Raw genomic sequence first — 21496 nt, 5'->3', positions numbered from 1 at the left:
GAAATTCCACCTTACAGGATGGATCCAAGGGCTGGGAGCAAAAGGTGCTGAATCAATTATTCACTTTTGATCTGAAGGTCTCAAATCTGTCCTTACAAGCATGATCAACGAAGCGAATTGAGGTGTGTTGGGCTGCTTTAACTGCTTGGGATACGATGGTGAGGAGTTAATCTTGCACATTTGAGGGTCATGATTGAAAGTGATTCTCCAAGCCCTCCGATCTCTATAGGTTATTTCCCAGTTTAGCCTATCTCTTTAGTAAACCTGAGACCTCTTGCTCCGATCTTTCAATTCGACTCTTTTTACATCTGATCTCGTTTCTTCTCGATCTTAATTTTCTATCCCCTTCTCATCCCCTAAAGCAATAAATTCTTCAATTACCGATGAACCGCTTCTAGTTCTGCACGCAATAAATGCTAAGGTTTTATATATATGCAGAAGAATTTCGTCCTTCACTTACTCACATTCTCCCTTCTCCAGTGAATTTCCAATGTTTTACTTTCCCGCTCTTGACTTTTCCAATAAGAATTCTTCTCACGACAACCACCTTGATCTTTTTCGAAATGTTTTCTTTGCCCATCTCCTAAAAATGGACAATTCCGGTGATTAGAGATTTATAAGGGCATCATCTAATAATAGTGAGAGAACTAGACTAATTGACTGATCAAGGTCAAAATTGACTATCGTGCTGATCTCGAATCAGCATACCGGTATGACTTGCAGATCGATCTCTGACAAGAGGACTGCTAATTTCAATCTTGATATCGGTGACCGCCTCTTAAAGTTCATTTGGCTCCCAACCATATTGGGGGTCCCGATCGTAGCTCGATTCAGGTCGATGACATCGATGAAGACACCGAGCTTCTCGTAGTCTTTGCCATAGTAGATGAGAGCTACCCTCCCGATCTCCACGTATCTCTTGAATGGCATCTTGAAATCAGGAGTGGTCCGAACCGTAGGAGCAAGATAGGTAAAATGTAGTGAAGGGAAATTTGTAATTGTTGATCTTGAAAGATTGCCCAAATGATGTAATCTGACATTTTTTATTTTTTTCAGCGAGGAAGGGAGATCGGTAAAGAGCCCGCAGTTCGGCTTGGCTTGGAAAAACCAATATTCGTCATCTTTTTGTCGAGCAAGCCTATGCAATTCAGCAAAAACCTTCACCGTGGGCTCAAGCTTTTTAGCTCGGTATAGACCTCTGAAGGCCACTAGAGTCCGCCAGGAGTTTGGATGCACCTGGGCTACACAGACATGATGGAACTTCAGAATGGCTCTATAGAATTCGTCAAGAGGAAATCGAAGCCTGGCTTTTAATCGCTCTTCATACACCATGATCAGGTCGGTTTCTTTAAAGAAATGATCAGCTTGAAGATCGCCATGACATCTGATAAGTTCAAAGGAGTCGATCGGAAGGTTATACTCTTAGCTAATGGACTGGAGATCGGTCTCCCTGAGGACCGATGGCAACTCGTCCGCGAGTAAGTTATCTTTCCTTAAAGTCGATGCTTGTTTTGACCTAGTCAGTTGACCATGGACCGGGATAATAGCCGTAGAAGATTCAGGTCGCTCACTTGGTCTGGCCATATCACCTTCGTCTGATATCCAGGAAATGTGAACAGAAGGAGGACTTGCAGCTCTCTAACCGTCGGTACCACTCATTTTCAAAGATAAAGATAAAATTGATAAGAAAAAGATTAAAGCTCTTACTAGAGTGTAAATCGGTGTCGAAAAACTTTAGAAGGCAAGAGAGAATGTCATAGTTGCTCAGGGAATCTGAAAATGGCGTAAGTAAGCAAATGGCCAATACTCCTCCCTATTTATACCTGCCCGAGCAATAAATGCTCACGAAACCCCAAGAGATGCATCGGTTAACGGGATTGGACCATTTTGATAACTCATCAAAAGGGAATTCCAAAAACATGGCAGGGAGATTAGATATTTAAAGATCGGTCAGGAGAGATCGGTCGATGAGTGTGAGTTGTGAGATCAGATCGGACATAGTTATAAAAGATCAAAAAAATAATGCAATAATAAAATAAAATAAACAATCAATTTTGAAAAAATAAAACTTCATTTCATTTCTAAAAGTGTCATATTACATCATTTGGGCGATCTTTCAAGATCAACAATTACAAATTTCCCTTCACTACATTCTACCTATCTTGCTCCTACGGTTCAGACCACTCCTGATTTCAAGATGCCATTCAAGAGATACGTGGAGATCAGGAGGGTAGCTCTCGTCTACTATGGCAAAGACTACGGGAAGCTCGGTGTCTTCGTCGATGTCATCAACCAGAACCGAGCTACGATCGAGACCCCCAATATGGTTGGGAGCCAAATGAACTTCAAGAGGTGGTCACTGATATCAAGATTGAAATTAGCAGTCCCCTTGTCAGAGATCGGTCTATAAGTCATACCGGTTAGCCGATCTGAGATCGGCACGATAGTCAATTTTGACCTTGATCGATCAATTAGTCCAGTTTCCTCACCGTTATCAAACGACGCCCTCATAAATCTCTGATCACTGGATTTGTCCATTTTCAGGAGATAGGCAAAGAAAACATTCGAAAAAAGATCAAGGTGATTGTCGTGAGAAGAATTCTTACCGAAAAAGTCAAGACCGGGAAAGTAAAACATTGAAAATTCACCGGAGATGGGAGAATGTGAGTATGTGAAGGACGAAATTCTTCTGCATATATATAAGGCCTTAGCATTTATTGCATGCAGAACTCGAAGCGGTTCATCGGTAATTGAAGAATTAATTGCTTTAGGGGATGATAAGGGGATCAGAAATTAAGATCAGGAAGAAACGAGATCAGATGTAAAAAGAGTCGAATTGAAAGATCGAAGCGAGAGGTCTCAGGTTTACTAAAGAGATTGGCTAAACTGGGAAATAACCTATAGAGATCGGAGGGCTTGGAGAATTACTTTCAATCATGACCCTCAAATTTGTAAGATTAACTCCTCACCATCGAATCCCAAGCGGTTAAAGCAGCCCAGCACACCTCAATTTGCACAATTGATCATGCTTATAAGGATAGATTTAAGACCTTTAGATCAAAAGTGAATAACTGATTCAGCACTTTTTGCTCCCAGCCCTTGGATCCATCCTGTAAGGTGGAATTCCTGATCGTTGGATTAAGGAATGAAAGGACAGAGATTCTGAACCAAATCCCAACCCTCAATCTGATTCTCTTTAATTATAAGGCATCGGATCATGTCCTTTTAAATCTGAGCCCTCCATCTCCTCCTGTTGTAATCCTGACCCTTCATTTTGAGTACCCATTTCCTATAAATATCTGCATGCAATACTGTAGTAAAAAAAAGAAGGGGGAAGGAAAGAGGGAGATGATGGTCAGGAAACCTCTGCATTTTTTGATATAATCCTATTGCCCTTCATTCTAAAACCTTTGAAATTTCTAGAGACTTTAGAAACAAGTTTTCTAAAGGATCTTTTCATTGAAATTACAGGTCCTGTGATTTATACTCTTAGTAACCACGCACCATCTTGGAAGCCCAATCACAGTTCATTATTGAAGCCCCGTTGTCATTTCCTTTGATAGCTCCAAGTCACTTCCTCTTCTCAACTATAGTAGTTCCAGAGTCTGCAGGGCATCGATATTGATTCATCCATTGTCTTAGCACTCCACAGGTAAATGTTTAATCGCCCATTATTAAACGTTGCTAGTTTGTGTTCATGACGTGAGTATTTTAAGGTGTCTTGTCACATTGAGTTCCCAGAATAGGGGCGTATCAAGTTCGGTTTGTGTCACATATTATCCTTGGCCTCCTATCATTTGCAAGTCCTAAGATTATCATTATTTTCAATTCTTTATTTATTTCATATGGATGAAAGCTCAGCCGTTAACGCTCAGAATAACCATGAGGACCATCGATGAAGGTGACGCCTCAGAAATTTTCAACCCAAAAAAATGAGGAAAATAATTAGGAAAATAGATGTATTCCAGATCGATGTAGAAGGTTTGGATGAGTTGTGAGGTTGAAAATCGAGATTAGCTCAGACAGGTAAATCGTGAGATCAAAAAAGAAACGAGTCAAGCCCAGAAGATAGGCTATAAGATCAGAGAATCGAGACAAACTCGAATCATAAGACGTGAAACCCAAAATAGAAAAGTTCGGACAATAAGCTATATGGGTGGAGATAAATGAATTCGGATAGCATAGAGATCAAGGGATTACATGGAAGATCGGCGAAGAGTACGAATCAACATTCAGAATTTTAAATTCACTTTTCAAAAAAGGGAGTTCCAAAGAGAGTCATTTCCTGGGATTTCTGTAAGTCAAACCTTTTATAAAATATCCGATGCTATATCAAAAAGATTAGGAGAGAGTCCTTTCCTGAGTTCTTAACCAAAAGAGATCGGCAGAGAGTCCTTTCCTGAGTTCTTAACCAAAAGAGATCAGGAGAGAGTCCTTTCCTGAATTCTCTTAGCCAAAAGTTTTAAAACATTTTAAGAGATAGGGAGCGAGAGTCCTCACCAAAATTCTCTTAGCTAAAATCCAAATAAAAATATTTTAAGAGATCGGGAGAGAGTCCTTACCTAAATTCTCTTAGCTAAAATCCAAATAAAAATATTTTAAGAGATCAGGAGAGAGTCCTTACCTGAATTCTCTAAGCTAAAATTCTAATAAGAATATTCTAAGAGATTGGGAGAGAGTCCTTACTCGAATTCAAGAGAGAGTCATTACCTTAATTCTCTAAGCTAAAATTCTTATAAGCATATTTTAGAGATCGGGATAGAGTCCTTACCCGAATTCTCTATGCTAAAATTCTGATAAGAATATTTTAATAGATCGGGAGAAAGTCCTTCCTTGAATTCTCTAAGCTGAAATTCTGATAAGAATATTTTAAGAGATTGGGAGAGTCCTTTCCTGAATCCTTTTTAATCAAAATTCTAATATTCTAACATACGTCTTCAGTTATCTAAATGCCGAGGTACATAATATGTGAGCCAAGAGTCCTCCTCATTCATTATGAATCTTTAGGGACCAAATAACACCTCTTTAGAATTAGAGTCCTAATTCAAAGAGGAAAAAATTAGATAAAATATTTAACAAATCAAATAAATATAACACCAATTCACTGTAGGTTCATTCCATATACCTGTGTTCTTGAAAAACCCAAAATGGTGAGATATTAAACGCTCCTTTTATCAATAACAAGGACCGAAATCATAACTCCAACCCCTAAAATTATCAATCTTAAGTTATAAAGAGCACATCGTTAAATTTGTCTACCCTCGTTGAGGGACGAGGTGAGGTGCCTAACACCTTCCCCACCCGTGAATGGACTTCGAACCTAGAATCTCTGTTTTGGAAGTGGTTTTTTTTTTTTTTTCAGTAATGGTTTCCTTTAATTTCCCTTAAAATTAAAGTGGTGACTCCTCACTTTTTCCACTTTGGTGAAAATCGTTCGGCAACCGCAAAACGCTTACTATAGCTTAGCAACTCCACTAGGGAGATGATGGTCAGGAAACCTCTGCATTTTTTGATATAATCCTATTGCCCTTCATTCTGAAACCATTGAAATTCCCAGAGACTGTAGAAACAAGTTTTCTAAAGGATCTTTTCATTGAAATTACAGGTCTGTGATTTATACTCTTAGTAACCATGCACCATCTTGGAAGCCCAATCACAGTTCATTATTAAAGCCCCATTGTCATTTCCTTCGATAGCTCCAAGTCACTCCCTCTTCTCAGCTATAGCAGTTCTAGAGTCTGCAAAGCATCGATGTTGATTCATCCATTGTTTTAGTACTCCACAGGTAAACATTTAACTCGCCCATTATTAAACGTCGCTAGTTTGTGTTCATGACGTGAGTATTTTAAGGTGTCTTGTCACATTGAGTTCCCAGAATAGGGGCGTATCAAGTTCGGTTTGTGTCACATATTATCTTTGGCCTCCTATCATTTGCAAGTCTTACGATTATCATTATTTTCAATTCTTTATTTATTTCATATGGCTGAAAGCTTGGGCTGTTAATGCTCTATAACAACCATGAGGACCATCGATGAAGGTTACGCCTCAGAAATTTTCAACCCAAAAAAATGAGGAAAATAATTAGGAAAATAGATGTATTCCAGATCGATGTAGAAGGTTCGAATGAGTTATGAGGTTGGAAACCGAGATTAGCTCGGACAGTTAAATCGTGAGATCAAAAAAGAAATGAGTCAAGCCCGGACGATAGGCTATAAGATCGGAGAATCAAGACAAACTCGGATCATAAGATGCAAAACCCAAAATAGAAAAGTTCGGACAATAAGCTATATGGGTGGAGACAAAGGAATTCAGATAGCATAGAAATTGAGGGATTACGCGAAAGATCGGCGAAGAGTACGAATCAACATTCGTAACTTTTAAATTCACTTTTCAAAAAAGGGAGTTCTGAAGAGAGTCCTTTCCTGGGATTTCTGTAAGTCAAACTTTGTATAAAATATCCGATGCTATATCAAAAAGATCATGAGAGAGTCCTTTCCTGAGTTTTTAACTAAAAGAGATTGGGAGAGAGTCATTTCCTAAATTCTCTTAGCCAAAAAGTTTAAAACATTTTAAGAGATAGGGAGTGAGAGTCCTTCCCCGAATTCTCTAAGCTAAAATTCTAATAAGAATATTCTAAGAGATCGGGAGAGAGTCCTTACCTGAATTCTCTTAGCTAAAATCTAAATAAAAATATTTTAAGAGATCGAGAGAGAGTCCTTACCTGATTTCTCTAAGTTAAAATTCTAATAAGAATATTCTAAGAAATCATGAGAGAGTCCTTACCCGAATTCTCTTAGCTAAAATCCAAATAAAAATATTTTAAGAGATCGGGAGAGAGTCATTACCCAAATTCTCTACGTTAAAATTCTAATAAGAATATTTTAAGAGATCGGGAGAGTCCTTTCCTGAATCCTTTTCAATCAAAATTCTAATATTCTAACATACGCCCTCAGTTATCTAAATGTTGAGGTACATAATATGTGAGCCGAGAATCCTCCTCATTCATTATGAATCTTTAGGAACTAAATAACACCTCTTTAGAATTAGAGTCCTAATTCAAAGAGGGAAAAATTAGATAAAATATTTAACAAATCAAATAAACATAACACCAATTTAATAGCAATTTGTATTATATGAAATAAACTCATCATAGATTCAAAATACAAATATATGGGACTCATATATTTAATACGTAAGTCCTACCATATATTGTATCTTGAATCCATAATGAACCAGATCTAAGTAAGAAAAATCCTATATATAAGTTGTTCTTCAATTCATTATCAGACTAGTGATGGGACAATAACTCAGGATAGAATTAAGAGAGGAGAAATAAACCACTTGATACGTACATTTATAAATTATCCCTAATTTCTAAACCTAAATACACGTAGAAAGAAAAAGAAACGCAACCTATCCTTGACCAAGACTTCAATCCTAGAAGACCATATGCAATGTCGCTGCCAGAAGAACTTTCAAATTCCCTTCCTCATCAATATCATAACTCAAATTACTGTGTTATAAGAGAGACTCATACCTACTCCAATAACCCTAAATTAATGCTTGAAAGGCATGGATGTTGAAGGGAGAATTGACTATTCACCCATTCCTTACGACACAGCAAAATAACACTACATTTCTTGCATTTTGATTTTAATTTTGATTTTATGTTTAAATTACATTTTTTTTTCAATTTTGATTCTATGTTTAAATTTTTATTTTTTTTTCAAGGAAAATAATATTTAGAAAACAATGATTGAATTAAATTTATATTTATAATGAAAATAAAAAATAGCAAATCTATATACGAATGCCCATCTTTTAAATTATTTACAAAATTAAAAGTTGAATTTCAAATTTATTTTTTAAATGTAATAAAATTGAATTAATTCATTTATTATTTAAATGAATTAAACATTTATTTATTATCATAAAAATAAAAATATTTAGATGAAATATAATTTTAAGAGCTTTCAATAATTTATATTAACATTATCCATCGCTATGGTAGTAAGAAAATTTGAAATAGAGAGAGTTAATAAATTATTAGTAACATTTTTTTGGTAAATTTACTATCAAATAACTTTATTACATATTAAAATATGGCTGTAGAATTAAAGGAGAATTCCCAGTTGTTCCCTAGAAACAAATATGTTGGTTGGTTAGTTGGGTGGAGTTGAGGCTGTGACAGCGCGGGACTTATCAAAAATATTTCGATTTAATTTAATTTATTCCTATTTTAGTTTATAAAATAATTTTATATAATTATTGCCATAAAAAATTACACTTGAATTAATATTTAAATGTAAAGTTAGTCACTAATATACAGCATATCGCATAATATACATTTAATTATTTTTTAATTATATAAACTTTAACTATTAATTATACATATATAAATATAACTAAAAACTATGAGTTGATTTAATATATTTATAACTAAAATTATTAAAAAAAATTAGAGATTAATAGAAAAATAATATTAGATTGCATATTGTTAAAATTTAATAAAGAAAAATTAACGTCCAACATATGGATTCAAATAGATATACATGAGTTTTAGCCCATATTCATGCCATCTTAAAATCTCCATCATATTTATTTCACTAGTCTATCATATAATCACATAAATAATATAAACCATATAAATTAACCATAGTCTAAGTGCTTATCTTATTTGCAACCATTGTTCCACAAATAAATCAAATGAGTCAAAAGAACGCCAAGAACAAAAACCAACACACTGTCACTTATTGTACACACTTTAAACTTTTGTTTATGTGTTTTTTTTTTTTTTTTTTTTTTTTTTGTATATCGCATTAATGAAGACAAAAACTTGGCTATTTATAAGTCATAACACCTTTTGGCCAATAATTGCATCACTTCATGTATGTAACTATTAAGAAGAGTTGCATCTCTTTATGTAGTTACACTTTTTAGCCAATATATATGACTTTTGGATTTTGTCACCTTTTGACAATATACATAACTTTTGACTTTTGTCACCTTTTGGCAAATGTGTGTAATTGTTCATGCGGTTGCTCTTGGTTTTGATTTTAAATATAATGGATTCATGTTGGCCCACATGAGTAACCCGGATCATATTTCTAATATCTCTTACTCACACATGATGGGTTAACTTTTATTTCAAATTCTGCAAATTTCATACTTTATAAATAGATTGTGTGACCAGTGTATATTTTGAGAGCTCATTTGCTACACACCTATTAAGATAATATAGGATCTCGATTAATGAAACTTAGAGTAGATGCAATATGCAATACCCTAAATCATTTATTATATTTATATATCTTAAGTTTAAAATTATGCTTTTATTACAAAGATAAACATAATCGATCAATCTATGAATAAAGACTAATGTGACAATTCCAATAATTTTTCTCTTTTCATGATAATTGATCGACCTATGAACACAAACAATATATATATATATATATATATATATATATATATATATATATATATATATTAAAGTATATAACATATCTAAAAACATTGTTAAAAAAATATGTATCATAAATATATTTGATTTGATATTGATTTAGTTTATTTTTTATTAAAAAATAATAAGTCGATTCAGTATGATTTTGATTGCTTGATACAATTCAATGAAACGTCAAACCTTGAAAATTAAGCCAATAAATTGGTTGAAATTTCACACTCGTTGCAAGAAAATTTTTTTATAATATATGTCAAAATTTTTAATAAAATATAAATAAAGATTATAATATTTTAAATTATGCATTATTTAAAAACAAAAATTATTTAAAATATTTAATTGAAATAAAAAAAAAAGACCATTAATGTAAGAAAGTTTAATCTATATGAATTTATAGTGAATTTATAGCATATATTTATAAGAACCAAAATAAATAAGTATATAGTAATATTTTAAAAACTTTTCTAATGTTATGTTTTTAATAATTTTATATCTTTTAAGTGCCTAATTCCATTTATTTTTTTTATTAAAAATCGTAGTTGCTAAACTTTAAAAAACATAGAAATGCTATGGTAAAAACATAAAGCAATTAAAGTGATTTAGAAATACTATTATTTTTAGTATATATAAATTATACTTGATGAACTCCATATTTCTATGAAACTATAATTAAGTTATTTTTCTCTCAATATTTCTGTATTGAGTGTGGGAGTGTTCTATCTGAACGTCACACAACGTTAATTTCTCATATTTTAATTTTGATTATTTGCTTAAATTTTTTTTCTTTCAAAGTGAATAATATTTTAAAAACTAGTATTCGAAATTATTTTTTTTTATAATGAAAATGAAAATACAAATCTTGAAAAAGCTTATCTTTTTTATATTATTCATCAAATCAATGCTTGATTTTCAAAATTATATTGTAATTGCAATAAAATTAAACTATTTATTCATTGTTTAAATAAATTAAAAATGCACTTAGTACAATAAAAATAAAAATATGTAGGCACCATATAATTCTATAGTTTTTAATAATTTATATTAGTATTAATAAATATAGCAATAATAAAATTTGAAATAGAGAAAGTGAATTAGAAGGTACTCTGTTTGTCTATTTTTATCTGTTATATTTGAATTTTTTTTTGTCTAAAATTATTTATTATATTTAAAAAATCAAAGAGTATGAACTTTTTTTTTCTAATTGTACCCTTTATTTTCACTAAATACAATAAATATTTAAACAAAAAGTAATTAAATAAAATAAACAGTAATTTAATAAATTATTAATATATTTTTATAAAAATAAGGTTATTAATTAATATTTTTTTAATTATCGTGTAAAACTAAATATAATATTAAATATTTTTTTTTTGGTAAATTAACTATTAAATAACTTTAGTACGTGTAAAAATAAACTCCTACGACTTGCATCATTTTAAAAAGAGTGACATTTGCAACTTTGTAGTAATTATATTCATCAAGTAAAGACTCAGAGATACAATTTACTTACATCCTCCTCCGTTCCATTGTGATAGATGCTTTAGAAAAAAATTTATCCTATTTATTTGTTATTTCAGAAAATCAAGAAAGTATTAATTATTTTTTTTCTAACTTTACTTATGTCTATTATTATTTTTAATACATTTATCTCTTCTTAATATCTTTCTACATTTAAATGATACTAAAAGGATATTTTAATCAATTATTAATTTTTTTAATAAAAATGATAATATCTTTCTACTTTTTAATTATACTATAAGGATACTTTAATAAATTATTAGCATTTTTTTAATAAAAATAATGTTGTCCAATTATTTCCTTAATCTTTCTGCCAAATTCTTAAAAAACTATTGAAAACCAAATTTTCTTTGCATGCAATTGGAAACTTTGTTTAGCTTTGTGTCAGTCTTGTAATAAGAATTGCAAGTAATCATATATAAACCTGTAGGCTAACCGATCATCAACATGGATGGTTGGCAGAGATTCTTTTTGTTTTCAATACCATGGCTAATCTTTGCTCCAGTATACCCTTCTTGTGGGAGCTCTAAAGTTGCTGCAGCAGCAAATAATGAACCCGCTGGAAGAAGAAAGCTCGCTGCCGGGAACCCAGGTAAATCCTGTCATATCCACATCAGTTGGATATAAAAATGTCAAACGGTTTGTATATCCTAGGCCTAGTAAGGGCGTTATCACCATTTTATTTAGGCCGTTGTGCCGGGGGGGGGGGGGGGGGGTGGGGTGGGGGGTTACAGATCCAATCTTAGTTAATTGTTACCCAATTAATTATTATTTTTTATGAGTTAAATAATCTACTGCTTCATTATAATTATGACTGAAGAGTTTATTTATCAATCAATTAGTTTTAACCTAGTAGTACTAAACTGTCTCTAGACCTGTAAGTCTTGAGTTTATCAGTTGTAATAAAAAATAGTTGAGAAATGGGTTTATGTATGTTATTTGGCATATCTAATACTGTTTTGATGTCCAATTCAAAGGCTCCATAAGCATCGATTGCGGGGTGGATGAAGATTATTTTGATGAAAATATAGGATTACTTTACAAGTCAGATAGAGATTTCATAAGCAGCGGCGAAAATCATGATGCAGAATCAGGATCCACTTCATTAGAGGCCGTTATAGAACGGCAGTGTAAGAATTTAAGAAGCTTTCCAACAGGGAAAAAAAATTGCTACACTCTACGACCTGAACAGGGAAAAAACCACAATTACTTCATTAGAGCTCTCTTTTGTTATAAAATTTATGATAGCAAGAATCAACCTCCAGAGTTTGATATGCATATAGGGGTTAACAAATGGATCACGGTGAAAGGGCTGTATCCTAATGGTTGGAACACATATGAGATCTTTCATTTTTCTTCAACAGATATTATTCATGTGTGTCTTGTAAACACAAACTTTGAAGTACCTTTCATTTCAGCATTGAAATTACATCATGTGAATGATTCAATTTATAGTAGTAAGTTTGGATCATTAAGAGTTGCTAGAAGATTTCAACTTAGCTATCCCACCGGCATGATTTTCAGGAAAATAAATGTGTGCATTTGATTCTGTAGAGATATTACTGTGCAATTAGTATATCTACATCGAGAAAGGTGCCTTCTATCATGATTTTATTTTTTTATTTACTTTTTTACACTACTATTTTTTATTAAAATTATTTACAAAATAAAATTTATTTTATAAAAAAAATAAAGTATTAATCATGTAATTTTCAAACAAAAAAAATTAGGACCATTATTGCAATGCAATCATTGCCCCTACAGACGTATAGGTCCCAAACAAAGTAGTGAATGACATCCTGATTTATACGTTAGACCCTACATTACGTATTAAGCAATTAAAAGTTATTTTCTAGGTAGTATTCACGTATTCTCGTGATAATTAAAAACTTTTAATTAATAGCTACATTTTAAGAGGAGCTATTAATTAAAAGCCCCAAACAAAAATATTTGTCTTTCAGTTCTCCTAACTATAGAATTCATATAATTTAATTATTTTAAAATTTATTCATCATTAGAATTAGATTTGAATTTTAATATAAGAATTATTCTAAAAGGGTTGAAACTAATTTTTTGAGTATCTAAAATTATGTTTTTTTAAAATAATTTGTACCTCAATACTAAATAGGCATTAGTAGTTATTAATAAGATTTAGTTGAGTCATACTGAAAACTTTTTTAAGATTATAAAATCTCAAGTTTTCTAATCGGAGTTAATTAAAAAAAAAAAAGTATTAGAAGCTGATAGGTACACAAGTATTATATATATATATATATATGTGTGTGTGTGTTATTAAAGTTGGGCTAAATAAAACAGGTATTGTGTTATCTTTGATATTCAGGTACAAGGATGATGTCTTTCATCGCATCTGGAACACTTTGAGGCTTCCTAATTCGATTTGGGTCAATGCCACACCAGAAATGCAACCCCAGGAAATTAATTATTCCTATAAACTACCCATTGAAGTGTTAGGCTCAGCCCAAAAATGACCTTGACTCATTGGCATACAACAATAGCTTTAGTTGTGTCCAATCATGTAATTTTTATGTCTACTTTCATTTCGCTGAAATTGTAGAGATTCCTCATGATCAACGAAGAGTATTTACAGTTACTTTGAATGATGTCAATTCTGAACCCATTAGCCTGGAATACTTGAAGCCACAGACTATACTTCTGAATACTCAAGAAGATATTTACTTCACTATCGATCAAACAAGCAACTCTGGCCTTCCACCCATTCTCAATGCCTTCGAGATTCTTGAGGTAGTTAAGCTTCCTCTTTCTCCAACAGACCAAGCAGATGGTATGTATTTCATATTTACATTAACTATTATATAGTAGTAATGATTTTTTTTTTCTCTGTCCTTCATATAGTAGCAATAATTGAATATTAGAGTGCCCATCGTAAACTATATTCTTCGTGAACAATCATAGTTGGTACAATAATGGCCATCATGCAATCATACAATATAAATGGAGATGATTTGCAAGGAGACCCATGTGTGCCAAAAGTTCTTTCACGGAATGGTTTGAACTGTAGTTATGACAACAATCCTCCAAGGATCATCTCAATGTGAGTAGTGCACATTTAAATTCATAAGAATATGTATTTTCTTTCCACTGGACACCGTTACTTAGATTATGATTCTATGAACTGTGAACAGGACCTCAGTTCAAGGAAATTGACTGGGGAAATAGCTCCATCACTCTCTGCCCTCAAGGCAATTCATTCCTTGTAAGTGCTGTCGACTAAGTTTCTGATGATTCTTTTGAATATGTACTCTACAATAAGATTCAGACATTCTTCCACGGAATCACCGTTCCACTATAAAATTACTCATGTTTATAGGGGAGGAGTTTTCACATATCTTACTCTATCGTCGTATAATATATAATATATCTTAATCTTTTTTATTGTCTTTTCAGGGATTTATCATACAATAAATTGACTGGAATTCTGCCCAACTTTTTGTCAGAACTGTTGAATTTAACTTTCCTCCTAAGTATGGTTAAATCTCCAAGTAGGGAACTAAGATCCTACTGGCATCTTTTCTTTCAGGGATTTATCTTATAATGAATTGACAGGGCCGGTGCCAGAATTTTTAGCACAACTACCGAATTTAAATACTCTGTGAGAAGAAACTTAAGCATAAAATGCATGATTTTTTTGTTTTTTGGTGGGGAAGGAAGGGGTTTCGATGAATTATACGAATGATTTAGTGTTGAGGCAGTGGGTATAGAATAAGCTTTAAGGCGTGATGAATCACTATCTTTAAGGTATTAATTGCCCCCACTAGATTGCTGCAAGGTTATGGCAATATACCTCCAGAATACAACAAAGCCTGAAATCTGTGACAGAACTCCCAAGATTTCTTAAGAACTCTTTATATGAACTGAATTTAGAGAGACTAGAAGAAAAGAAGAAAAAATAGAAGTAGTATATATCTGGGTTGAAAAACTCATCCATATTTATAAAGAATGAAAAGTCATGGCACATTTTCTATATAGACACATCTGTTTATCTCTAATAGATATAACTGTTTGTGTAATAGACATGTCTATTTATAAAAAGACACTTATACAAATAGTTATGACTATTTGTATAGAATAGGCATGTCTATATATTAACAGACACCTATACAAACAGTTATGACTTTTTGTATAGAATAGATATGTCTGTTTATTAACAGACACCTATACAAATAGTTATGACTTTTTATATAGAATAGACATGTCTGTTTATTAACAGACACCTATACAAACAGTTATGACTGTTTGTATGGAATTGACATGTTTGTCTATTAACAGACACATCTACTTGTTAATAAACACATCTGTTCGTAATTTATTTACGAAAATTACAATATGATAATTATTTTATTTCACACATATACTTGTCAAGTGCCATAATAGAATAATATATATTGAATTATATATATATATATATATATATATATATATATATATATATATATATATATATATATATATATAATTCTATACATATTTCACTCTTGCCATTCCTTCACTTTCTTATATTTTAACAATATAGGAATTCTTTCTCTCTATACTATCTAACATACAAGCTATTTATAACAATCCCCCACTTAGCTTGTATTGTTAGATCCCATTGTTTCATGCATAATGAAAAGTATCTTTTGATTTAAACTTTTCCTTAGTGTAAGTATTTCAAAGTTCTAAAGAAATCATGGTGGCCTTAGCTTAAACCTAGATTCCTATTAAATAGAATTGAAAATACTACACACACGAATCAATTAGTTCGACTTAAAAGTTCACCAAAATTTTAGCACGAATATGGCCTTGTGCTACCTCCTATTTTCATGAACATTTACAAAAGTTATTCTCACTTTTGTTGAAGCGGCACCACTTCCTATGTTCATATAGATGAAGTTTCCTTTGTAATAATTTTAAACTTCATTAAGAGTATAAATACTCATCCTCATTCCATTAACTTAATACACTAAGTACTTAATTACAACATTTACTAATGACTTGTTGTTACCCTTTAAACTTTATTTAGTAATAATACTATAAAGTAGGGTTCCCATCAGTAGTAAATTTAATGGAATATTCTAAATCCTAATCAGCACATGTACTTATGATCATAACTCTCGAGAGCCCTTTTATTAAAGGATTTGCTAGATTATTATAGGATTTAACATAAACATGGTAATAACACTATTAGAGACTAATTGTCTTACATTTTCATGTCTTAAGCTTATATGTATATACTTTTAATTGTATATTTTACTATAAGCTTTAACCATCGTGATTTGACTATCACAATATAAAGAAATAGATAGCACAGGTTGTGGCCACAACTTAATATCCGATAACAAGTTTCTCAGCCATTCTACTTCTTTACCAATATTTGCCAAAGTTATAAATTCGGATTCTACCGTAGAATGAGTTATACAAGTTTGTTTTTTTTTTTTTTTTTGATGCCCAAGAAACAAAACCTCCATCTAAAGTGGACACCCAACCAAAGGTTGACTTATTATCCTTAGTACTACTTTTTCAATTGCCATTTGTATAACTCTAGGATCTCCATCATATTTGTTTCACTAGTCAACCATATAATCACATATTTATAACATGAACTACATAAATAATTCACAGTCTAGATTTGTACCTTATTTTTCAGAAATAAATTGCTCCATAACTTGTTTAAAATGAGAGCATCCAAAAATAAAGACCAAGCTAAACTTGCACATACACACAAATGCATACTCATTTGTCCTTTTGTCACTTCTTACAAATGACTTGAAAGGCTCTTATATTTACTACTTAAAATGTATCAACCTTTTGGCCAATAAATTCATCTCTTCATACATATAAATATTAAGAAGAATTGCATCTTTTATTTAGTTACATCTTTTGGCCAAGAGACACAACTCTTTGCATGAATACAACTCTTTATATGATTTTAGCACATTTGAAAATTTATCATAGAATAATTTATAGTTTATAATTCTTTTTTTTTTTTAATATCCAAAAACCCTTGCTATCAATAGCATTAGTATACTCAATTTGAGTAATTATTCTACTAAAATTTCCAGTCAATTTACAATAAATATCATATGGAGTATTTGCTTCCCTCAATATAATGAAATTGACAAAGAGTAAAACCCCCACTATGTTATAGCTGGGTAGTTTTAGGCAGATCCCTCAAGGATAATAACCAAAATATAAATCTAGACAGCAATTTTAAAATTTTCCCAAGAATAAATTAAAGAATAATAATATTAATTGTCGGTAAAAATGAAGAGAAGAGACAAAAAAAGAAAAGTTAATAGATTTTTTTTTTGTTCCAAACTGCTATTTATGAAGCATTTGCATCTCTTCAAATATATACAATAGTTCACTTTGTATCTATTAGAATAATTACATCTGTTCACTTACACCTTTTAGAATAAATACAATCATTTGCTTTGTATCTCTTAGAACAATTACATCTGTTCACTTATACCTTTTATAATAGATACAACCGTTCACTTTGTATCTCTTAGAACAATTACATCTGTTCACTTATGCCTTTTAAATATATACAACCGTTCACTTATGCCTCTTAGAACAGATACAACCATTCATTTATACCTCTTAGAACAGATACAACCATTCACTTTGTATCTCTTAGCATAATTATATTTATTCACTTATACCTCTTAGAACATATACAACTGTTCACTTATACCTCTTAGAACAGATACAACTATTCATTTATACCTCTTAGAATATATACAACTGTTCACTTATACATCTTAGAATAGATACAACTATTCACTTATACCTCTTAGAACAGATACACCTATTCACTTTGTATCTTTTAGAACAATTATATTTGTTCATTTACACCTTTTAAAACAGATATAGCTATCGGTAATGAATAGTTCATTTTGATGCCTTTTAATGAACAGACATAACTCTATCAAAATGAGACAAATTTTATTATCACTAATATTTTTAACAATATCCCCACCTAGTTAGTGATTGACACAATTAATATGAATTATGATTTATGCATATAAAAGTGTTTTTCGACTTATGCACATAAATCTTGTTACCCTCTTTATCACATTCACCATGAGCTTTAGCATCATAATATAACCTTATATTTCTTTAGACATATTATCAAGTATTTAGAATTCAAAATATTTCATAATGAGAAATTTGTCCATACCTTTTTTTCTGTATTATATTCGAATTCTAACGAATTCCAAATTTCTTTTGGAGACTTGACAGAGGTAAACAAATCTTATAACCTATCTGATGAGTTGTTGAGAATATGACCTCTGCATGGCAATTCATCTTCTTTTCCTGATCTGCTTTTACCTTCTCAGTGAACATAATTTGTTCCTTAAAATGATCAAGTTTCATGAACTCTTGATTCATCACGGAAACAGCCTTAGACTCTATTGTGATTAATACCTTAAAATTGTTAAGGTAGTGGGTATAGAATAGGCTTTGAGGCGTGATAAATCACTATCTTTAAGGTATTAATTGCCTCCACTAGATTGCTGCAAGGTTATGGCAATATACCTCCAGGATACAACAAAGTCTGAAATCTGCAGACAGCAACTCCTGAAGATTTCCCTTAAGAACTCTTTATATGAACTGAATTTAGAGAGACTAGAAGAAAAGAAGAAGAAATAGAAGTAGTATATATCTGGGTTGAAAAACTCATCCATATTTATAAAGAATGAAAAGTCATGGCACATTTCTATATAGACACTTCTGTTTATCTCTAATAGATATAACTGTTTGTGTAATAGACATGTCTGTTTATAAAAAGACACCTATACAAATAGTTGTGACTATTTGTCTAGAATAGGCATGTCTGTTTATTAACAGACACCTATATAAATAGTTATGACTTTTTATATAGAATAGACATGTTTGTTTATTAACAGACACCTATACAAACAGTTGTGACTGTTTGTATGGAATTGACATGTCTGTCTATTAACAGACACATCTACTTGTTAATAAACACATATGTTCGTAATTTATTTACGAAAATTACAATATGATAATTATTTTATTTCACACATATACTTGCCAAGTGCCATAACAGAATAATATATATTGAATTATATATATATATATATATATATATATATATATATATAATTCTATACATATTTCACTCTTGCCATTCCTTCACTTTCTTATATTTTAACAATATAGGAATTCTTTCTCTCTATACTATCTAACATACAAGCTATTTATAACATTTAGTATACATTCTTTTCAGAAATTTAAGTGGGAACAAGCTCACTGGATCCATTCCACAGTCCCTTATAGAAAAGTTTAATAATGGAACATTGCAGTTGAGGTTTGAACGTCTTCTCTTGTCCATCATTTTATTTTCATCATTTTCCAGCTATTAAATGAACCAATGAAAAAAAAATGATGATATTGAAATACATAGGTTATTTAATATCTGTTATATGACGAATTGATGATGTCATACTCAATGCTAGCTTCGACAAAAATCCAAATTTATGCCAGTCGGATTCATGTGAGGAAAAGAAACATTTTCTTCTTCCAGTTGTTGCATCAATTATATCAATATTGATGCTTCTGCTCCTATGCATGATAGCTATCTCTTGGAGACATAGAAGACAGCAAGGTAATCTATTTTTCCTCTATTTGCATATTAATTAGCTTACTAAAAGTTGCAAAAACTATAGACTACATATCAATTTCTTTATCTCTCTGTCCATATATTTCAAATTCTGTCTATGGTACTTACACAGCAATAGCGGAAACGCAAAAATCAAAGAATCAGACCTTTAGTTTCTCAGAGATAATTAGTATTACTGATAACTTTAAGACCGCCATTGGAGGAGGGGCTTTGGAAAAGTTTACTTCCTAAAAGATGGAACTCAAGTTGCAATTAAGCTGTTATCTCAATCATCAAATCAAAGCTACAAGGAATTTCAAGCAGAGGTTAGACATAGCGCTACTGCAGCGTCAGTTTCAACCCAATTGAATCAATTATTTGTGCCTTTCTCCCTCTATTACACGATAGATAGTACAAATAAATATACACTCTGATTAATAGTGGTTTTTCAAAATTAAAAAGTGCAGGTGCAGCTCCTGATGGTTGTTCATCATAGGAATTTGGTTTCACTAATTGGTTACTCCAATGATAGTCATAACATGGCATTGGTATACGAGTACGTGGTTAATGGAAACTTGCAAGAGCATTTATCAAGTATATCTATCACAACCTGTAAAAGATTTTTTTTAATCACTTGATTTGTCAATTTTTCTAGATTTCTTCTCTAAATGGAAGTCCTCTTTTTTTTTTTTCAAATTTCCTCAAGACAACTCTTGACAATGATAGCCTGATGTATTTTGGTTGCGGAGAAAAGTGGAAGTATTCTGACCTGGAAAGAGAGATTTCAAATAGCAGTAGATGCAGCTTATGGTTCTCAAGCAAATCCATTTCTATTTTTCTTTACTTTTTGCTTCCCCATTCATCATTCTTATCCATGGCTAACTGGTTTTGCAGGACTAGAGTGTCTACATAATGGTTGCAAACCACCGATTATCCACAGGGATTTGAAGACTTCCAACATTTTATTGAACGAAAAATGGCAAGCAAAGATGATTTACCACCAAGGGTTAAAATGGCAAGCAAGTAAAATATATATATTTATAATAGTATTTATAATAATATTTATAAATTTGTATGTATTATATTTTAAATAAATAGACTTTAAATATTTTGCAAAATTATTAAAATTTTAAAACATAAATTATTAATAAAAATATTTTTTATATAAATTATTAATTAAAAAATATAAAATTAAACGTGTATAACTTAGCCCACTGGTGTGATATTGCATTTCTACTAGTGTCCTAATCAAAAGCTGGTCTTGAATTTCATGTGGCTGAAGAAACTTATTTTTTATTATGAGAAGTTCGATTGCAACTTTCTCTCTTGATTTAATTCTTAGTAAGATATCAAAGCTGACATCAAAACATCATTTAGCAGAAAGAGCTGGAACAGATGTGAACTGCATTAGCTTCCATAAGTAATTAGTAGATAATGTGAACTGCGTGCCATTATTCAGATGGCACCATATCTCTCTTACTGGGCAAATCATGAGCAGGAAACTCAGTGCAAGTAAATTGACAGGAAAGATTTCTTCTCATTCTCCAAACTCAAAGCGATACAGTCCTCGTAAGTATTAATTGACTTGTAATAAATTTTTGGTTCAGAGTTACATTGTCCACAAACACCAGTAGGCCAGTACCATATATACATTATGCCTTTTATGCAAGTCTATGTGTGCATACTTCTGTGGCGTCTTTTTTTTTTATAAGAAAAATTTTATCAATTAAAAGTCAGGAAAAATTTAGCATGACACCCTCAATCTATTCCCTGACCAATAGGTCTTCACATAAAAACCAACCTAGAAGGAATCATGCAGGAAAAACAAAAAAAAGAAATCTAGTAACAAGCCGTTTCTTTCTCTTTAAGAG

At 31.4% G+C, this 21496-nt stretch overlaps 1 pseudogene; it reads left to right on the top strand.

The window, feature by feature from the left end:
- Nucleotides 1-1460: 1460 nt before the first annotated feature.
- On the top strand, nt 1461-21198 carry LOC131177412 (putative leucine-rich repeat receptor-like serine/threonine-protein kinase At2g19230; annotated as a pseudogene).
- Nucleotides 21199-21496: the final 298 nt, after the last annotated feature.

The sequence above is a fragment of the Hevea brasiliensis genome, unplaced genomic scaffold (genome assembly GCF_030052815.1).
Source record: "Hevea brasiliensis isolate MT/VB/25A 57/8 unplaced genomic scaffold, ASM3005281v1 Scaf46, whole genome shotgun sequence".
NCBI lineage: Eukaryota > Viridiplantae > Streptophyta > Magnoliopsida > Malpighiales > Euphorbiaceae > Hevea > Hevea brasiliensis.
Note: the sequence above shows the minus strand (reverse complement) of the source record. Positions and strands in the feature narration are given on the sequence as shown.